Source organism: Panthera pardus, unplaced genomic scaffold (assembly GCF_024362965.1).
Source record: "Panthera pardus isolate Hobbes unplaced genomic scaffold, ASM2436296v1 HiC_scaffold_15, whole genome shotgun sequence".
NCBI classification, from domain to species: Eukaryota; Metazoa; Chordata; class Mammalia; order Carnivora; family Felidae; genus Panthera; species Panthera pardus.
Window position 1 is genome coordinate 18,157,322 of NW_026526710.1, and position 22,309 is coordinate 18,179,630.

The 22,309-nt window shown below is 35.7% G+C and overlaps 1 protein-coding gene across 3 annotated transcripts in view; it reads left to right on the forward strand.

The window, feature by feature from the left end:
* Positions 1–22,309, forward strand: part of TTC28 (tetratricopeptide repeat domain 28) — a 626,630-nt gene that overhangs the window by 39,604 nt on the left and 564,717 nt on the right. The window lies entirely within an intron of this gene.

Below are 22,309 nucleotides of genomic sequence, written 5' to 3' on the forward strand. Positions count from 1 at the left end.
ATACATTTTAGTCATTTATATAGGTTTCCACGTCTCCTTTTTACACAGATGTTTTAGATGGAGATGGTTTTTTTCTTTGAATTTAAAAGAATTAATTTTATTCTGTCAATCGTTGCTTGTTTTCAGAATGGTATTTAACCAGAAAAACTTTTTTTCCTAATACATCATTTTAATTATCTATGTTCCCTTGGATAGTTTTAGGTTTGAATGATCTTTGTTTTGTATATACTTTATTTTCAGTGTGCCTGTTTGCTGTCTAACCCCCATTAAGATGTACTGAAGTGTTTGAGATCCTTTTTATTGAGCCACGAAACCATTTGATACCATTTTTGGCTTTCTGTTGCATTAACAAAGGTTCATGGATATTTGCTAGAGATTTAAAAAATATTCTTACTGTCTTATTAATGCTATAGTTACATTAATTTATACTTTAACTGTGGTAGGTACTTTTTGCCTCGTTCAGTGGAATTTCCAGTATTGCTGCTGCCTCATGAATTGTTTAGTATTGTGTAATTCCCTAACAGAGTTGTTTTGTAACTATAATTACTGCAAATTAAACAAAATCTATTTTAAAAAATTGTTATAGGACACCACTTGGGGGTTAGAATGTTGTTTTCAAAGGACAGACCCAGGTTCAAATTCCTTCTCTTTTGTTAATGGCTCTCTTTTGTCTGGCTTTTGGTAAATTTCTTAACTTCTCTAGGGTTAAGATAAATGGAATAATAATACCTATCTTGTGAGGCCATTTAAGAGTCAGAGATAATTTGTTACTTGTACATAGTATGCATTTGATAGATAATAGCTATGATTGTGACATTTTTATCGAAGGTACAAGTAAGTAGGTTATTCTAGCAAAGCTTGGCATGTGTCTTCTCTTTCTCTTTCCCTTTTTCTTTTAAACCTGTGGTTGATTGCAATGAGCCTGATAAATAGCTTAATTCTCAAATTAAGTATTTCCATTCTTTCCTTTTTTGGATCCACTTATTTTATGTCCTTCCTATATTTGTGAACATTTTAAAACTTTCATCTTTTTCCTTTTTTCTGTCATTCTACTTTCTTTTGTCACCCTCTTGCGATTTAGCACACACACACACAAAATAGCTGAAAAAGGTGCACTTTTATGATTATAGATAAAAAAAATCAACCTTTCAAGGTAATCTTACCAAGTTTTAGTCTCTGATGTTTTTCCCCTTATGATAAGTGAAGTTGTTCTATGTTTACCACTTGCATTAATATTTCAGCTCCATATTTGGCTTCAAGGAAAACTAATTTAGGAATATCTAGAATTATGTAACATGTAAATTAGTTTTTATTATTGAAATCATGAAAGGGTTTTCATATACAATGTGATTCATAATAAAATTAATTTATAAAGAAATTTCCACTACTGTATAAATTCTTTCCATTTCATAAAAACTTTATTTTATACTTAGTTTTCTAGGAATATACTTACAATATAAAAGAAGGTTAAGTTGTACTGTTTTGTTGTAAAGATATGTCTGTTGAAATTTTATCAATTTTTTTTTCCTTTGCTGAAAAGACTATCTTTTCCCCATTGAATTATCTTTAGTGCCTTTGTCACAAATCATTTGAGCATAAAAGTGTGGGGCTATTATTGGTCTTTCTATTTTGGCTTTTCTAACTTTCTCATTAAAATCTTTTTGCCTTTTGAAGTCTTTTTCTGAAATGTCATTATTGTCTAGTTTGATTAGGGAAAACATTAATTCTAATTTCTATTTATGGTAATTAAAAAAAGTGTTTTAAAAATGTTTATTTATTTTTGAGAGAGAGAGAGAGACAGAGTGCGAACAGGGGAGGGTCAGAGAGAGAGGGAGACACAGAATCTGAAGCAGGCTCCAGGCTCTGAGCTGTCAGCACAGAGCCTGATGCGGGGTTCAAACTCACGAACAGTGAGATCGTGACCTGAGCTGAAAGTCAGACACTTAACCAACTGAGGCACCCAGGCATCCCTCTATGGTAATTTTTTATGTAAATATCTCAGGGCTCCAGCGATTGGATAGAGTCTTTTATTTGTGTCTATTTTGTCTGAATGAGAAATGATTTTGGTGTGTTATGGGCTGCAAAAGAGGTTATGAAAGCCTCTAAAAAGAATAAGCTCAGTGTTATTACCAAATTATGATAGTTATCTCCAACTGCCTCTTAGCTATTGTCTGTTTATGTTCATTCTTTTGTGTCCTGTTTAAGAAATATTTATCTTACTCGGGGTTATAAAGTTTTTGTTAGGTTTTCTTCTAGAATTTTTATAGTTCTTACCTTTCGGTCTTTGATTCATTTCAAGTAAATTTTGCGGTATGTTGTGAGATAGGGGTCAAGATGTATTATTATTTTTTCAATATAGATAACCATGTTCCAGCAACATTTGTTGAAAAGACTATCCTTTCCCCATTGAATGATCTTTGGTGCCTTTGTCACAAATCATTTGACCCCATAAAGTATGGTGCTATTATTGGTCTTTATTTTGTTCCATTGACCTATCTATCCTATGCCCTAAATGCACTGTCTTGATTACTGTAGCTTTATTTATTTATTTATTTATTTTTAACGTTTTTATTTATTTTTGAGACAGAGAGAGACAGAGCATGAATGGGGGAGGGTCAGAGAGAGGGAGACACAGAATCTGAAGCAGGCTCCAGGCTCTGAGCTGTCAGCACAGAGCCTGACGCGGGGCTTGAACTCATGGACCGCGAGATCATGACCTGAGCTGAAGTCGGCCGCTTAACCGACTGAGCCACCCAGGCGCCCCTACTGTAGCTTTATTGTAAGTCTTGACATCAGATATTGTGAGTTTTCCATCTTTTTTTTTTTTTTTAATGTTTATTTATTTTGAGAGAGAGAGAGAGAGAGAATGCATGTTTGAGTTGGGGAGGGGTAGAGAGGGAGGAAGAATCCCAAGCAGGTTACTTGCTGTCAGCTTGGAGCCCAACGCGGGACTTGATCTCACGAACTGAGATCATGACTTGAGCCAAAATCAAGAGTTGGACATTTAACTGACTGAGCCATCCAGGCTCCCCTGAGTCTTTCATCTTTATTCTTCTTTTCCTAGGTTGTTTTTGATATTATCAGTCTTTGTATTTTTATATAAGCTATGAAACCATCTTATCAATTTTTTCAAAAAGGCTCCTGGGAAATTAATGGGGTTGCATTGAACTTTTAGAGCAGTTTGGAAAGAATTGCCACCTTAACTTTATTCAGTTTTCTAATCATGAACATGGTATCTGTCCCCATTTATTTAGTCCTTCTTTCATTTTCCTTTGTAACCTTTTGTAGTTTCTAGTGTTCAGTCTTGTACATATTTTATTAAATTTATTCCTAAGTATTTTGCTTTTTGATGCTATTATAAATCGATTTAAAAATTTTTATTTTCTATTTCTTCATTGCTAGTATATGGAAATGGAATGGATTTTTGTACTTGGTATCATGTGACCCAGTTAAATTCACTATCAAGTTCTAGTGGGGTTTTTTGCAGATGCCTTAGGATTTTTTCTGCACATGATCATATAACCTGTAAGTAATGACAGGTCTTTTTTTCTTTTGCATATGCTTTTTATTTCTTTCTCTTGATCCATTGTACCTGTTAGGATATCCAGTCTAATTCTGAATAGAAATGGTGACAGCAAACTTCCTTATTCATTCTTGATCTTAGTGGGAAGGCATTGAGCTTTTCTTTGTTGAGAATGATGTCCTTAATCTGGTGGAGGATGTTCCCTTCAATTTCTGTTATGACTGAGTGTTGAATTTTGTCATTTTTTCTTCATTAATTGAAATTATAATTTTTTTCTCATTTAGTCTGTTAATATCATAAATTAAATTGATTCTGTTTTGGAATGTTAGGCCAAGCTTACCTTCCATGGGATAAATACCACTTAGTTATTATGTCTTAATCCCTTTTATGTATTGTTGGATATGATTTGCTATAATTTTGTTAAGAGTTTTTGCATCTTAGTGAAAGATATTGATCTGTTTTCTTTTCTGATGATGTCTTTGATTTTGGTATCAGAGTGATACTGGCTTCATACAATGAAGTGTTCTCTCTTCTTGTATTTTTTGAAAGAGTTTTTGTTGGATTGGCATTGTTTGTTTCTTAAATATTTGGTAGAATTCACCAATTAAGCCATAATTGCATGTAGTTTTCTTTATGAGAAGTTTTTATTTTTTTTTATATTTTAAAGTTTATTTATTTATTTTGAAGGGGAGGGAGGGGTAGAGAAAGGAAGAGAAAGAATCCCGAGCAGGCTGCACGCTGCCAGCACAGAGCCTGATGCCAGTCTTGACCCCATGAACCTCAAGATAATACCTGAGCCGAGATCAAGAGTTAGACGCTGAACTGACTGAGCCACCCAGACGCTTCTGTGGGAAAGTTTTAATTATGAATTCAATTTCTCTGATTGATATAAGACCATTCAAGTTTTCTGTTTCTTCTTAGTTTGGTATTTTGTTTGTTTCACTTAATTTTTACATTTAATTTGGGTTGCAAATTTATTGCTGTAAATTTGTTGATAACATTCCCTTACTATCCTTTTAATTTCTGTAGGATCTTTAATGATGTCCTTTCTTTCATTCCTGTTATTAATTTGATATTAATTAATTTCTCTGTCTTATCTCATTAGTCTGCTTAGGGATTTATCAATATTATTCATCTTTCCAGACAATCAGGTATTAATTTCATTGATTTTGAATATTATTGTACATTTTCTCTTCCATCAATTTCTGTTCTTTATTTCCTTCTTTATAATTATTTTACATTTAATTTGCTCTCTCTTCCTTTTTCTTTTTTTTTTTTTTAATATTTATTTTTGAGAGAGACAGAGTGTGAGTGGGGGAGGGGCAGAGAGAGGGAGATACAGAATCTGAAACAGGCTCCAGGCTCTGAGCTGTCAGCACAGAGCCTGACATGGGGCTCAAACCCACAAACAGTGAGATCATGACCTGAGGTGAAGTTGGACACTTATGATTGAGCCACCCAGGCGCCCCTTCTTTTTTTTTCTTAAGATGAGAACTTAGGCCATTGATCTTAAATATTCTTTTTTTTTTTTTTTTTTAATTTATTTATTTACTTTGAGAGAGAGACAGAGTGAGTGGAGGAGGGGCAGGGAGAAAGAGAGAATCCCAAGCAGGCTCCGTGCTGCCAGTGCAGAGCCCGATGTGGGGCTCAACTCATGAACCATGAGATCATGACCTGAACTGGAACCAAGAATTGAAGACTTAACTGCCTGAGCCACCCAGGCAACCCTTAAATCTTTTTTTTTTTTTTAACTTTAATTTAATTTTTTTGTGGGGAGGGGCAAAGGGAGAGGGAGAGAGAGAATCTTCAGCAGGCTCTGCACCCAGCACAGATCCTGATGCAGGGTTTGATCTTACGACTGTGATATCTTGACCTGAGCGAGTTGGATGCTTAACCAACTGAGCTACCCAGGTGCCTTTTCTTCTTTTTTTAAGAAATATAAGCACTTAAAGCCAAAATTTTCTTTGCTAGTACTGCTTTTGCTGCATCCTACAAATTTTGATGTCATATTTTGTCATTCTGTTTAGAATAGTTTTGAATTTTCCTTGGCGGTACTTACTTGATCCATGGGTTATTTTAGAAGTATATTGTCAAATTTCCTAATATTTCTTATTTTTAAAGTTATCTTATTGTTGATATCTAACTTAATCCCATTGTGGATAAAGAACACAATTGACATGATATTAATTTTTTAAAATTTACTGGGGCTTGTTTTATGGCCCATCATGTTTTATCCTGGTGAAACCTGCTATGAGTGCCTGAAAGGAATATGTATTCTGTAGTTGTTAGGTGTAGTTCTATAGATATCAGTTAACTCAAGGTGATTGATACTGTTTATGTCTTCTAGGTCTTTGATGACTTATTATTTTTTGGTCTAATTATTCCATCAATTGTTAGAATAGAGAAGTTAAAATCCACGACTAAGATTTTGGAATTGGCTCTTTTTTTTTAATATTGTGAATTTTTGCTTCATGATTTTTAAAGCTCTGTTATTAACATATACCACTTTATTATTATTTTGTGTTCTTGATGAATTGATCCTTTTATCATTGTGCTAGGTCCCTTTTTATCTTTGGTAGTAATTATTGTCGTAAGGTATATCTGCTTGATTCTAATATAGCCACTTCAGTTTTTTTATTCTTACTCTTTGCATTATGTATCTTTTCTATCCATATATTTTCAGCTTCTCTGGGTCTTTACATTTCATATTCATCTTTTTTTGACAATATATATTATTTCTTTTTTTAAAAAAAGTTTATTTTTGAGAGAGAGAGACAGAAAGAGTGAGCGAGCTCAGAGAGGAGCAGACGTAGAGGGAGACAGAGAATCCCAAGCATTCTCCATGCTGTCAGCACAGGGCCTGATGCAGGACTCAATCTCATGAACAGAGAGTTCATATCATGAGTGGAAATCAAGAGTTGGATGCTCAACTGACTGAACCACCCAGGCACTCCTGTTTCTTGCTTTTTAAATCAATTTTTTCAGTCTCTGCCTTTTAATTGGAATCTGTGTTTATTAACATTTAATGTAATTATTGATGTTGATTTTTTTTTTTTTCTGTACCATTTTATTTGTATTCTCTGTTTTTTCCTGTTACTCTTTTCCTGATGTTTATTGGTTTATTTAACTACTTTTTGAGTTGATTTGTTCTTTTCTTTTGAGAGTTTTTCATTGTTTTTGATTGTTATTGATGTTGTTTGGCAGGTTGTTATTATTTTGATTGTTATTTTTTTAGAGACAGAGAGAGGGAGAGGGTACAGGGGCAGAGGAAGATAGAGAATCTTAAGTAGGCTCCACACTCAGATTGTGGGCTCAATCCCACAACCCTGGTATCATGATCCAAGCCAAAATCAAGAGTCAGACACTCAACTGACTGAGCCACCCAGGGGCCCCTGGCAGGTTATTATCTTGGTTAGAATAGAATTGCATACTTTGTTTCTTGAATTGCAGCTCTAGTTTCAGTACAGATATTTTGTCTTTATTTGAGCTACTCAAGGATTAGCCAAAGATGTGGGTAGACAGAATTTTAGTATCCCTTTTCTGGTTCTTGTCCTTCTGGGATTCTTTTCCTCTTTGGCCACAGGCAGTGGTTTCCTGTGCTTCAGTATTCTGATTTCCCCAGCCAGAATGACAGTGCTCCAGTCACCCTGGTCACCACTCTGATTGGGAACTCACTTAACAGCTCTCTTTCTCCAGAATCTTTTGGCTTCTATTCACTCTCCAGTGCTTTCAGGTAGGTTATTTTTGTGTTGTATCTAGATTTTGTAGTTGTTTTCTTTGTGGGAGTGGGTTCACTAGGATCTTGCTCAGTACTTAGTGGAAACAGAAGTGATGTCTTCTCAGTGATCTAAGGTTCCTCATTTTCAGTGGATCCCAACAAAGTCATCTTGCTTCCTTAGGCCCAGTAGCTTTCTTGATGTTTTGAGTTCTCTTTTTAGGGTCATTGTTCCTAGTTACTCATCTTATTCATTTACAATATTTATTTCTGTTTCCTTTTTCATTCATTCATTATATTGGTGAATAGCCCTTCTGCATTCTGTATTCCTTATATATCTTATGCAGTGTATTTCCACAGTCAGTATTATAGTCTAGGTTATTATAGTTTCATTCTTACTTTGTTGTGAGTTAAAAAAAAGTTTTTTTAAATGTTTTTATTTATTTATTTATTTATTTAATTTTTTTTTCAACGTTTTTTATTTATTTTTGGGACAGAGAGAGACAGAGCATGAACGGGGGAGGGGCAGAGAGAGAGGGAGACACAGAATCGGAAACAGGCTCCAGGCTCCGAGCCATCAGCCCAGAGCCTGACGCGGGGCTCGAACTCACAGACCGCGAGATCGTGACCTGGCTGAAGTCGGGCGCTTAACCGACTGCGCCACCCAGGCGCCCCTGTTTTTATTTATTTTTGAGACAGAGAGAGACAGAGCATGAGCAGGGGAGGGGCAGAGCGAGAGGGAGACACAGAATCCAAAGCAGACTCCAGGCTCTGAGCTGTCAGCACAGAGCCTGACGCGGGGCTCAAACTCACGGACTGTGAGATCATGACCTGAGCTTAATTCAGACGCTTAACCGACTGAGCCACCCAGGCGCCCCTGTCGTGAATTTTTTTATTGTAACAATATTCTAATGAAAAACTTTCTGTTGTTTCGTGTTTCCAAGTAACCTGATATTCAAGACTCTGCACAAATGGTTATATTTCCCCCTTTATTACCTGCTGCTGGGATGACAAACCTGCTCTTTTTATTGATTGTGTCTTTTCCTTTTTTTTCTTCCTTCCTGTTTATGCCAAACTGTGCCTGGAGTTTTGTTCCTTGCTTCCGCTCATTTTGCTAATTTCAATTAATTATTTATATTGTTATATATATATATATATATATATATATATATATACACACACACACACATATACACACACATACATAAAAATGTATGTTACTTAAGTGTATCTGAGTCTTTAGCTTGAAAGTGCCTGGAAAGCTTGTCTTCTACTATAGCCCAGACATTGCAGAGAGAGAGAGGGACAGAGGATCTGAAGCAGGCTCTGTGTTGAAAGCACAGACCCTGATGCAGGGCTTGAACTCGTGAACTGTGAGATCATGACTTGAGCCGAACTTGGACGCTTAACTGACTGAGCCACCCAGCCATCCATCCTTAAAATTTTCTTTTCACTTTAGTGTCTAAGTCAAAGAGAAAAGAGATATAATTGTGCATTTCCGTCTTGAAGACTTCTAAGGAAGTAGATGTCACAGACCATAAGCTTTGACAATATAAGTTTTCTTTTTTTTTAATTAGCTAATTTTCTCAATAGATTTAGTTCACTTTTTAATCAGTTGTGGAAGGGATCTAACATTTCTTTCAAATCTCCCACCTTAAAACCTTTCATGTATTTAGTGAGTTAGCATAGTATAATGTAAATAGGATGTACAGGCAGTCTTCCTACCTACTACTTTGCATGGTAGGACAGTACCATAGAGGCAACTGTACAAGCTGAAAAATCTTACATGAACTTTGCAATGATTTCAACTGTTCTGTGGCCTTTTTAAAATTTTTTAAATTTTTTACTTAAAAAATTTTTGATGTTTATTTATTTTTGAGAGAGAGAGAGAAAAATTGTGCCTGCACGCACACGCACACAAGCTCACACACACACATATGCACGTGCAAGGGGGAGGGGCAGAGAGAGAGGGAGACACAGAATTGAAAGTAGGCTTCAGGCTCTGGGTGGTCAGCACAGAGTCCAGTGTGGGGCTCGAACTCATGAATGACAAAATCATGACCCGAGCCAAAGTTGGACACTTAACTGAGAGCCATCCAGGTGCCCCAAGAATGGAAAAACTATTAAAACAGATATTTAGTACATTGTGCTTTAAAATGTTAGAAACATTGAGAATTTGTTTTATTTTTTTGTAAAAAACTTCTCTGTAGTTATTTGAATTGTTCTTGTTGCTTTCTTCTCATCGTATAAATTACAGTACAGAGTATCTTTTCTGTGCCTTGGTGAATTGTCATACTACTTTCTAGTTTGGGTCAGCTTATAAAATGTTAATCTTCAGTGTGAAATATCTCTGAGCATTCCTGCAGTTACAGTAATTTTGCCAGAATAATGTTCTCTGGAACATTTTAGCCTTTTGGTCACAACCACTTTCCTCATTTACGTTGACAAGTTCATTCTCAAAGTTCTTCTAACTGGACCTCTTCAACAGTGGCTCTGTCAACATTCCCATCGTCCACTATTTCTTCTATAACTCTCTTTGTGTTTGAGCTGAATTTTATCTTCAGCATTATCACTCTTTATTTCTTTGCTGCATTCATCTTTGTTCCTCAATTCTCCTTTTCCAAAACCCATTTTTATAAAATGTCCACACGGGTTTGTCACTGGAAGATAAAGGGGCAACACAACCACCTTTTTGCTGTTTCTGTGTGAGCTGAATAACAGATGTATGCAGTGACCAATCATCACAGAGTTTGAAACGAGTGATGTGATTGGTCATTAATCATGATGCATAACTCTTAATTATATAGCAATTGTGGACTGAAAAACCAGCAGTGGAATTTGTACTTTATGCATTTACTCACAGTTAATATACCATGGTAATTGAAATTTGAATTGTGGTATTAGGGAATTGGTGTAATTTAACTATGGTAACTGAAATCCTCGTATATTGAAACAACATACATGTGAAGCAAGAACTGCTGGGTTTTTGGAGTTGGATCTAAGTTATTTCGTCCTTACACGTTGCTTCACTTTCATATGCCTCAGTTTTCCCATTTGTACTTTGGGTTAATATCACAAACTTGAAAGGGTTGTATTGAGGATTAAATAAAATAATGGTAGGCACTTAGCAGAGCATTTTTCACATATAGTTTTTTTTAATATATTATGATTATTAATGGTGATCACCCTCATGGTGATATTTGTATTTAGACACACATAATTTTTTTCAAACTATCCAATAATTTTTTGACCATTTCTCTTCACTTTATAATAATCTCAGTAATTTTCTGAATCTTTCCAATTTCTACTGATCATTTTTCAAAAAGTGTGATGACAAAATGGGTAAAATATTCCATTAAGATATATCTGTTGCAGAGGGAAGGGGAGGAATTATTTTTTGCCACTTATAGAGGACATATACTCTTTTGAATAACTTATCAGATCCTACTGGTCTTTTTAAAGTATGCTATATTTCATTTATTTGATTTCAGTAAATATCTATTAGGCATTTACTATAAATGCAAGCATCGTTCTGCTTTTTCCTCTGATAATGGTATTCAGTTGATTTGTCTCCTTTTTTAAAATTTAGCATATTCATCTTTTTTCATTGTTTTGGTATTTTGCTTCTTTTCCATGATTAAAAAAAAATGCATCATTGAACTGTACTTGTATCCACTGGTTTTTGCTTTGTAACAAATCACTCCAAAACAGTGACTTAAAATAACAACCATTTATTTTGCTCAGGATTCTTTCTGTATGCCAGCTGAGTGACTTTTCTAGTCTGGGCTGACTCAGCTGATTTCTGCTGGACTTGCTCATGTGTTCAAGTTCAACTAGAGGTTTGCCTGATGGTTGGATCATTGAAGATAGTCTTACTCACATTTCTGACAATTGCTATGCTGTTGGCAACAGCAGCTGGAGAACAACAGTAACTGGGCCTTGTGCCTCTCATCATTTTCCCGAGCTTCTTCCCATGGCAATTGTAGGATTCCCCCAACTACAGGAGAGTGGAAGCAGCAATGTGCAAGCATTTTCTGACGACTCTCTTTCTACCAAATATGCTATTATCCTCTGGGGCAGAGTAGGTCACATGGCCAAGCCCAGAACCATGTAGGATGGGATTACCCAAGGGCATATATATAGAAAGGGAAGAATCTACAGCCATCCTTGTAAGTTTCCCCAGTATTCTTTGTCAGTCAGATTATACACTTAGTGTGGTACATATTCACGTACCCCCCTTCCTAGAACATAACCCTCTTTAGTTGTTTGTATTTTGTTTTAACTTTTTACCCTAGATCTTTCTGGTCTGGAATTTTCTTGAATCACATCTTTTCAGACAAGTCTATTGTGAAGTAGTTTATATCATTTCAGTGTGAATTATGAGTTATAAAAAATAGTTATATTCTTTAAGGGTACCGTAGGAAAAGAAAACCAAAGGAATGGTAGATTTTCATATGGTGTAACTATATAAAAACTATATAAGGGAAAGTTCCACAGCAGGACTTTCCCATTAATTGTAAAGCATACCACGAATACCTTGTCTTTCTGTATGAATTTAAAGCTCTTTCATATTTTCATTTTTTGATTATAATTGATGAGAGAATCCTATTATCAAGTATAATTCTTAATGAGAGAATATTATACATTGTCAGGTATTATACCTGATGACAGTTATATGTAAAAAAAAAATGTGAATATCTTGGCCCCATGTTTCCTTTTGGTTTACCTATATTATAATAGTAACAAAATATAATAGCTTTTGTTGAATGGTTATTTACCAAAAGATTGTCTGAATCTTTTTATTTGTGTATCAATTTTATACTCACAATCTTAGAAGTTAGATATAATTATTAGCCCAACTTTACAATAGTGAACATTTACAGTTAGTGAGAGATTAAATAACTTGTCTAGTACATCCAACTAGTAAAAGAGTTGGACTTTAACCCAGGTCTGTCCTATCTGAGTCTAAAGAATTTTTCCTTTATCCGTATACTGTACTACTTGCCTAAACAAAAGAGTTCATCAGTTAAGAGATTTTAAGAGTTCAGAATTCTCTTTTAAGTTTTAACACTGTTATGTTCATAAGATGTTGAGGATACTATTCAATTTCACTTTCCTATAATATAAACCAGACTCTGACAGTGCAGTTTTTTTTGCCTTTTACTTGTCATTACAAGTAAACAAAGTGTTTTAAATGCATTGAATTTTAAAAAGAAGTTTGTAAATGTATTGGAGCTTAATAACAGAAATGCATAAAATAATGTTTTTAAGCTATATATATATATATATATATTTTTTTTTTAAAAGTCCAGCATGGAACACATCCAGCATGGAACCCAACACAGGACTTGAACTCATGACCCTGAGATCAAGACCTGAGCTGAGATCAAGAACCACACTTAACTGACTGAGCCACCTAGGCACCCCTAAGTTAGATAATCTTAATAGTATGCATTCATTATATACTTTTGAGACCATATATGTTTTTTATAATTAACTTTTTTTTTTTTTTTTTAGCAAGAATTAAGTATATTTATTGAATAGTTCTGTGATGCTAGGCAGTGTTCTAAACCAAGAATACGGCAGAACAAAGTTACAACTAATGTTTCAGTGGAGAGAAGCAGAAAATAAAGTAATATATGAAAAGATTTTAAAACAATAAGCACTCTGAAGATAATTTCAAACAGAGTAAAAGAATTGAGAGTACTGAGAAAAGAGGATGACAGAGTTACGGAAGAGTTTGTGGGAAGAGATGATTCAGATGAGACCTGAGAGAACCAGATGTGGGCAAAGTGCATTGTAGGCATAATAAACAGCTAATGTGAACTTGGCTAATTGAAGAAAATAGCACAAAGGCCAGTGGAACATAGTGAGTGAAATGGAGGTGGTAGGATAAGGTTGTTGAGGTGGGCTGTGGCCAGGTCATGCGGGGCCTTTTAAGCTATTATAAGGAGGTAATGTTTTATTCAGATACTTGATGGATGTCACGTGTGTGTGTGTGTGTGTGTGTGTGTGTGTGTGTGTGTGTATTATATATGTTTATATATAATATATATAAAATACAATATATTATATAATATGTATTATGTATGTATTTATTTTGAGAGTGAGAGAGCAAGAAGAGGAGGAGCAAAGAGAGAAGGGAGAGAGAGAGAATCCCAGGCAGTCTCCACACTGTCAGCACAGAGCTGGATGTGGGGCTCAAACTCATGAACAGCCAGGTCATAACCTGAGTTGAAACCAAGAGTCAGAGGCTTAACTGACTGAGCCACCCAGGTGCCTCAGATCTAAGGTAGACAGATGACATACTTAATTTATGGTCATTCTAGTTAAAGATTAAACATATGTTTAATTTCCTCATATTTGTGACTTTCCAAATTTCCTTCTATTATTGATTCCAAATTTCATTCTATTATGTATGATTGGAGAACATACTTTGTATCATACCAATCTTTTAAAATTTATTTAGGATTGGTTATAGGTTTAGGTTATGGCCTTACATATTATCTGTATTCAAGAATATTTCATGTGCCCTTGAGAAAAATGTGTATTCTGCTGTTGTTGGGTAGGGTGGTCTGTAGATGTTCATTAGGTCTAGTTAGTTTATAGTGTTGTTCAAGTCTTCTGTTTCTTTGTTGATGGATGATCTTATTCATTATTGAAAGTGGGATATGAAGTCTCCAATTATGGTTGAATTTTCTATTTTTCCATTTAATTCTATCAGTTTTTGCTTCATGTATTTTGGGGGCTTTGTTGTTGGGTATTTGTCACAGACTTTGAGTCTGGAGTTCTCTCTTGTCCAGCAAGAGAGTGGATGCAGAATTGAATATGAGAGAGGCTAATGTCTGGGAGGAGACAAGAGCCCCAAGTAAGGGTCCTTGCTCTGTATTAGGATCAGAAGGCTTACAAACGTCATGGGCATGCAGAAAGAGACAATAAAACAGTGATCATTAACTCGTGTGTGAGAGAAAGGGGGTTTTGAAGATATGCAGTGTTAGGGGTAAGAGTCAATACAAATGAAAATCATTTGTAAGGGGTTAAGAGTCAATTTGTTAGGGGTAAGAGTCAATACAAATGAAAGTGCTGAGCAGAGGGCCGATTACTGCAGGCAGCAGGCACCGTGTCTGTTTATCTTAACTTTTCTAGGCTAAGACAGATAGAATATGCTACCACAGGGTTAACAAGGCATTTTTCTTGCTAATTAGCTCTGGGTGTTTTCACCCTGTTGCTGCAGCTTTCCAATTGTACCTGTTCTCGGATGCTTTCTTCCTGTGGAAGCAGCTTTCTGCTCTGCACTTTGTTCTATGCTGGGGGCACTCTCACCCTGTGGTGGCTTTCCACCCTAAACCTTGTTAACCGATTGGTGCAAGCTCAGAGAATTCTTAAACTTATTCCCCACAGATATTTATATTTTTATGATTATTATATCTTCCTGGGAGATTGATCCTTTTATCATTATAGAATATTCTTCCTTGTCTTTAGTAACAATTTTGGTTTTAAAATCTATTTTGTTGATATTGATATAGCCACTCCATCTCTCATTTGGTTACTGCTTGCATGATGTATCTTTTTCCATACTTTCCCTTTCAACCTATTTGTGTCTTTGAAACTAAAGTGAGTGTCTTCTAAAACTTTTTTTTAAGGTTTATTTATTTTTGAGAGAAAGAGACAGAGCATGAGCAGGGGAGGGGCAGAGAGAGAGGGAGACACAGAATCTGAAGCAGGCTCCAGGCTCTGAGCTGTCAGCACAGAGTCTGATGCAGGGCTTGTCAGCACAGAGTCTGATGCAGGGCTTGAACCCATGGATCATGAGATCATGACCTGAGCCAAATTCAGACATTTTAACCGACTGAGCCACCCAGACGCCCCATAAAGTGAGTGTCGTCTAGACAGCATATAGTTACATCATTTTTAAAATACTTTTTTAAAAAGCTTATTTACTTATTTTGAGAGAGTGTGAGCAGGGCAGGGGAAGAGAGAGAGAGGGAGAGAGAATCCCAAGCAGACCTTTCAGTGTCATTGTGGAGCCCAATGCAGGGCTTGAACCTACAGATTGTGAGATTATGACCTGAGCTGACCAGAAGTCAGAAGCTTAACTGACTCAGCCACCAGGCGCTCCCATTGTTTTTTAAATCCATTTTTCTAGTCTGCATCCTTTGATTGTAGTGTCTCAATATAACTCCATTTATATTTAATGCCTTTTTGTTACTTATTTTTTTATATGTCTTTTTTTCTATATGTCTTTGTTAATTTGTTTTCTATATACCTTTTTCTTATTCTTTTATGTTAAATATTTTGTAGTGTACCATTTACATTCCCTTGTTTCTTTTACTATATATTTTCTTGGTGGTTACCCTAGAGATTGTAATTAGCAGTAAAATATGTGTCAACTTAATTTTATTTTTGTATATTTATTATTTTATTAAAGTTTTATTTATTTAAGTAATCTTTACACCCCCTGTGGGGCTCAAACTCATGACCCTGATGTCAAGAGTGGCACATGCTTTTGAGTCCACCAGATGCTCCTCGACTTGATTTAACAGTGTACAAAAACTTTGGTCCAGTATATCTGTATTCCCTTTTCTTTTGTTGTGTTAGTGTCATACAAACTGTATCTTTCTATATTGCAAGGTAATCAGCATAGTCTTATATGCCACTGTCTTTTAAATCATAGTAGTTCTGTCTTTTTATTGATATTCTCTATTTGATGAGACATTGTCCTTTAGTTGTTTAGGCATGGTTTTCTTTACTACTTTGAACATGTTTATAATGGCTGATTTAAAGTCTTTGCCTAGTAAGTTCAATGTTAGTATTTCTTCAGGAACAGTTTCTATTGCCTGCTGTTTTTGCAGTGTTTGGGCCATGCTCATCTGTTTTTTTCTATGTCTCATCATTTTTTGTTGAAAACTGGACATTTTAAGTAATATGATGTGTCAGCTCTGAAAATCAGATTCTTCCCCTCCCATCCCCCCACTGGGTTTACTGTTGCTTTTGTTGTTGCCTTTTTGAGTTAGTTACCTCTCTGGACTAATTTTTTAAAGTCTATATTCTTTGTCATGTGCATCCACTGAAATCTGTGCTTGGATAACTTAGTGGTCAGCTTTGATGGGACAGAGATTCTATAAATGTCCCCCCCGCCCCCCCCCCCCAGCCAATGCCTCCCCCGCCCTCAATGAATGCCTTGAATGAATAAGTCTTCTAGCCTTTGTTAAAGAGTTCCCTGTGTATGTTGGGCATATCTTCAGTACTCTGGCAGTTTACAACCTTGTCTTAGCTTTTACTTCCTGTTGGTTTGAACCTCAAGTTCAGCCAGAGGTAAGAGATTAGGGTGTTCTTGAGTTTTTCTTGGGCAGGTGTATAGCCCTATACGTTCCTACATTCACAAGAATATTCTAGAGTGTTTCAAAGCCCTCTATGAACATCTAATTTCCCAGATTTTTCTTTTAATTTTTTCGTTTGCCTGTTTTTTTAAGTTTTGTTTGTTTGTTTATTTATTTACTTATTTAGAGAGAAAGAGAGAGGAAGGGAGGGGCAGAGAGAGGGGGCGACAGAGAGAATCCCAAGCAGGCTCGCAGTGTCAGCAAGGAGCCCGATTTGGGGCTCAAACCCATGAACCATGAGATCATGACCTGAGCTGAGATCAAGAGTTGGATGCTTAACTGACTGACACACCTAGGTACCCTAAAAAGGAATACTTTTTATATGTTAGATTTGCAGTGTGTTTATTTTTCTCTGTTAATTTATATACCTAATTATTATTTTTTAAAGTTTTTTAAATATTTATTTTGAGAGAGAATGTACTCGTGTGCAAGTGGGGGTGGGGAAGAGAGAGAGGGAGAGAGAGAATCCCAGGCTCTGTGCTCACAAACGGTGAGATTATGACCTGAGCCAAAATCAGGAGTTGGATGCTTAACTGACGGAGCCACCCAGGTGCCCTATACTGAATTATTTTTAACAGGTATATAATATTGCAATTTAATATTTTTGACTTTATTTAAGAAAAAAATGGTAATCTTTAACAAGAGATGAGGCAAAAGTAGTTTGCAAGGTTTTTTTCTTGGGTACATTTATGAAGGCAAAAGTAGTCTTTGTTTCTTTGTTATTCAAGAAAGATTTCAAACAGACTACAGAGAAAAGTACATTTTCTAGTTGCCACCATGTGACTGGTAGCTTTTTCCCCTTGGTGTTGAAGTGAGCCTTTCTTAAAGCTCACTCGTCATTGTTTACTTATTTATGCATTTATTTTTTATTTTACTATTGTTGATTGGAGATGAAAAACCAGTTTTTCACTGAGAGGCATTTTTCTCATAAATTTCAGCCTGAAGTAGTGCTGATCCACAGCATCTTATTGGGAACCAGGCTTTTGTGGGATAGAACCAACTACTTTAAGGTGCATGCTTTGTCCTTGGGAAATTATTCAGGAAGTCTGACAAGAAGGGAAGTCTTGCTGTAAAGGAAATTCAGGAAATAGGAGCTCAGTTATTTAAATTCTCAGATTTGTTTATCATAATTCATTTTTAAGAATGTTTTAATGACAAAGTTATAAACATGATAAGTATGATAAGTAACAAATTTCCTTCCAGCTCCCAGATGGTATGTATTTACCACTAAGGAATGTGAATGCATTGTTTTAAATGAAGTGAAAGTTTTCTTGTCATTTATACTTGACAGTTGATTAAACTGTAGATAAACACTTTGTGGGTGATATTATTTAAAATGTATTAGAACACCCAGCCTTTTAAAGGTTTCTATTTGTCTTGGTTCCTGTAATAAAAGCTTGGTAGCATTTTTCATGTTAACGAAGAGAGTAAACTATCCCAGGGATTTTCATAGTCATTTCATAAAAGCATGTTTCAGTAACTCTCAAAAAAAAAAAAAAAATTCAGATTAGAAGTTATGAAAGCAACTCCAGAAACAACGTCAAAGAAAGTTTTTCCAAAAAATATACATACTTTAAAAAATGTTTATTTATTTATTTTGAGAGAAAGAGAGTGTGTGCATGTGTGTGTGTGCAAGTGCAAGCAGGGGAGGGGCAGAGACAGAGGGGGAGAGAGAATCCCATGCAGGCTCTGCGCTGTCAGCATAGAGCCTGATGTGGGGATTGGTCCCACAAACTGTGAGATCATGACCTGAGCTGAAATCAAGAGTTGGTTTCTTGACCAACTGAGCTACCCAGGCACTCTCCCAAAATAGTTTTAAATGATAAGATTGGTAGATGACCCATATATGTAAATAAGATTTATCTTTTTTTGGAAATTGAAGTATTACTACTACCAAAATTAGAATGTTTTTTATATTTGTGTTACTATAGAAACACTGGAAGTCATTGAATAAATCTGGTTATTGATTAGATTTAGTAATTTTTTTCTTGAGATTAATTACATAGTTGCATTTTTAAAAAAGTTTATTTAGTTTGAGAGAGAGACAGCGTGAGTAGGGGTGGGGCAGAGAGAGAGGGAGAGAGAGAATCCCAAGCAGGCTCTGCACTGCCAACACAGAGCCCAAGAATGCAGGGTTCAAACTCACTGAACCCAGAACTGCGAGGTCATGACCTGAGCTGAAACCAAGAGTTGGACGCTCAACCGACTGAGACACCCGGGTGCCCCATACAGTTGCAGTTTTGGAGAGGGCTATGAAAAGCTTTATTTTTACAATATATTTTAAAAGGCACTTGTAGGTAACTTTATAGAATATTTCTGTTGTTGTGTTAATTTGCATTCTCTGGAAGGAGTATCTTGTAACTTAATTTAAGGGAAATATTTTTTCTTGCCAATTGAAGTCCAGTGAGGCTTTTAAGAACTGCAGTTATTATTGCCTCATGGGTTTATTAGTTTAGACAATTTTTGAGATATAATATATTGTCAAAACATTTATTTTAATTTTTAACTTTTAATTTTGAAATAATGTCATGTGTTTATTAGTTTAGATTCTTCTTTTTAAATATGCTACACTCCACTGTTAGAGCAACTATAAATTTTATTTACTTATGTTTTTATATTTTAATTTTGGAATAATGTGAAACATATAGAAAAGTTGTGACATGAGTTCGAAGTACTTTTTAAAAAAATGTTTATTTTGAGAGAGAGAGAGAGAGAGAGAGAGGGAGAAAAGAGAAAAGAATCCCAAGCAGGGTTTGTGCTGTCAGCAAAGAGCCTGACGTGGGGCTCTATCCCATGAGCTTTGAGATGATGACCTGAACCAAAACCAAGAGTCATACACTCCAGGTGCCCCTAGGTCAAAGTACTTTTGTATATATCCTTCCTCTGGATCCTCCAGTTATTAACATTTTATCATATTTGGCTTATATTTTCCCTTACCTATTATTGTTATTTTCTCAACCATTTGAGAGTAAGTTGTAGATATGATGTCCCATCATCCCTAAATCCTTAGGTATATATCGAGAGCACGCTGATATATAACAGTAATAAAACCATTAAAATCAAGACATTAACATTGATGCAACACTGCTATGCAATCCATAGACCCTATTAAAATTTCAGCGATTGCCCAGGATTATACTTTATAGATGCTCTTTCTTTTCTGGCTCTGGATGATGAACCTGGCAAGAAATATATTAGGAGTTTAGTTCAGATAAACTCTAGTATCAGGTCTGTACCACCTGCTCACGTTATGAGTAGTTTATTTGATTGACTAGATTTTGACCATTAGTGGGTTCCTGATTGTTATTTCCTTGGTTTGTGCCCTGACCTTTGATCACTAAAATAATATATTTTTAATCCTAAAAGCTGGACTGGCAGCTTTTACCTAGCCTGAGGCTCACTGCTACCGGTCTGGACTTTTTGCCTGACTCTTAATCCTGGCAGCCAGTTCATCTCTCATTTTTTTATCTTTAGCATAGTTATATAAAAATAAAATATTTTTGTGCCTGTTCAGTATCATGCCAGGCCCTCTGTTGGGTGCCTCTTCTCTTCTCTGTAGGAGTTAGGCACAATATAAAACTATTGGCATTTAGAATAATTCCATGTGTCACACACAGTCAATTATTATTACTGTATAAAGCTGAATAGAGCTACTTACCTGGAACTCTGTGTGTGGGTATTATATTCTCCTGTGAATCTTGGGGCAGGGAGAATGTGCTCTGGAATTACTTTGGATTATGCTCCTGCCTATAGGCTCCATCTGACTTCAGCTCAGGTAGTGATCTTACGTTGGGGAGTCCCAGTCCTGCATCTGGTGATCTCACCTGCTTCTGGTGAACAGGAGCCTTGCTTTAGGTGAGCCCAGCTTCCTCTCTCTCTCTCTCTCTCTCTCTCTCTCTCTCTCTCTCTCTCTGCCCCTCAGTCACTTGTGCCCTATTTCTCTCTCTCTCTCTCTTTCTCTAAAAACAAAACAAAACAAAAACAAAAACAAACAAAAACCTCCTCAGGTAGTTTGTTATTTCACGAGGGAATGAATTAATGAAATCATAGCCTACCGTTTGGGATTGGTCGGCGACTCTTGGAATAGTTATTGTAGACAGAATATTCAGTGCTTGAGAATTAAATAGTGAATATTAGTATGATACACATTTGCATCAATTTCTAAAAGTCAGAGGTCTATTTCCTATGGTAAGTTTATTATGGTTCTAATAATACAGTGAGTAATTTTCAGTGTAATTGGCCTCTTGTGCATGCATAAAGTCTTTTATACATCCATATGATCTTGCATTAAAAGCTGCACATTTTTGAGTAAAATTCAACTTGCCTTTGGTTTTATGAATCTTCTAGACTTGTGCGCCCTCTTGTGTCTAACTTACAGTTAACACTGTTCTATATTTTGTGGCTTTCAGGAGTTCGATGTATCGTGTTAATATATGTGCATTTTTTGAAGAGATTAAAGATTTACAAGTAAAATAAATATTCAATGCATTTTACCCAATCTTGTTATTGTAAGAGGAAAGAATGTTGTTTCCTGGTTTTGTTCCTTACATTAACTTTCACACACTTGACATCAAATTTTATTATATTTAATTAATGCATTTATTGAAGGATATGTCCTTGATCATAAATTATTTTGAAAAAGGCTTAGAAGGTTTCATTATACTATTATTTTTACATGAAGGTTTTGTGACTGTTGTCAGCTATGTTGGGTGGTCAAGCTAGTAATAGTAAGTGTTTGGCATATTGTAGACCTTCAGTAAATATTTGTTGAGAGGAAGAATGGAAGTATCATAACCAAAGACTTGTATTTTCTTATTGACTGGGAGAATTGAAATTAGTTGGATAATTGCTAAATTTTGCTATATTCTGAAGGATAATTTGTTACTCTGGTTACAAAGACACCTGGAAAACAAGTGACTTTTGATTTTTGGGACCATATTTAATTGAAGTAGCACCTTTATACCTCATGATATTTATGATCATATTAAAATCTCCATGTATATGGGCCACTGAGTGTGGGTGGCTCAGTCGGTTGAGTGTCCAACTTCGGCTGAGGCCATGATCTCACAGTTCTTGAGTTCAAGCCCCGCGTTGGGCTCTGTGCTGTCAGTGAGGAGCGTGCTTGGGATCCTCTGTCGGCCCCTAACCAGCCCCTCCTCAAAAATAAATAAACATTAAAATATTTAAAGTCTCAATGTATAGCCCTCTTCTGATCACCATGGAGCTAGAGCTCCCTTTATCTGGAGCCATCATGGACTGAATTGCTTTGATTTTGTGGATCCCTTTGGAATCAGATCAACTTTGGTGTGGGTTTATGAGCCATTGTATCAAGTGATAATAGAAGATTAGCAAATAGTGTCATAAACAAATCATTCCTGGGTAGGTGATGGGTATTGAAGAGAGCATCTTTTGGGATGAGCACTGGGTGTTGTATGGAAACCAATCTGACAATAAATTCATATACTAAAAAAAAAATACAGATGGAAAAAAAACCAAATCATTCCTTTTAAATGGGGGTGGAATTAAAAAGGTGATTATGAAGAGTTTGTTATCAAAGTTTCAGAATTTGAGATTGCCTTGCCTTCCTACTAGATAATAATAAAACCCTCTTACATTTGATTTGTGTAGGCAATTATAGGTTAAATTGGTACAATTTAGAGATGGAGATAAAAGACTTTGTATGGCTTTCTT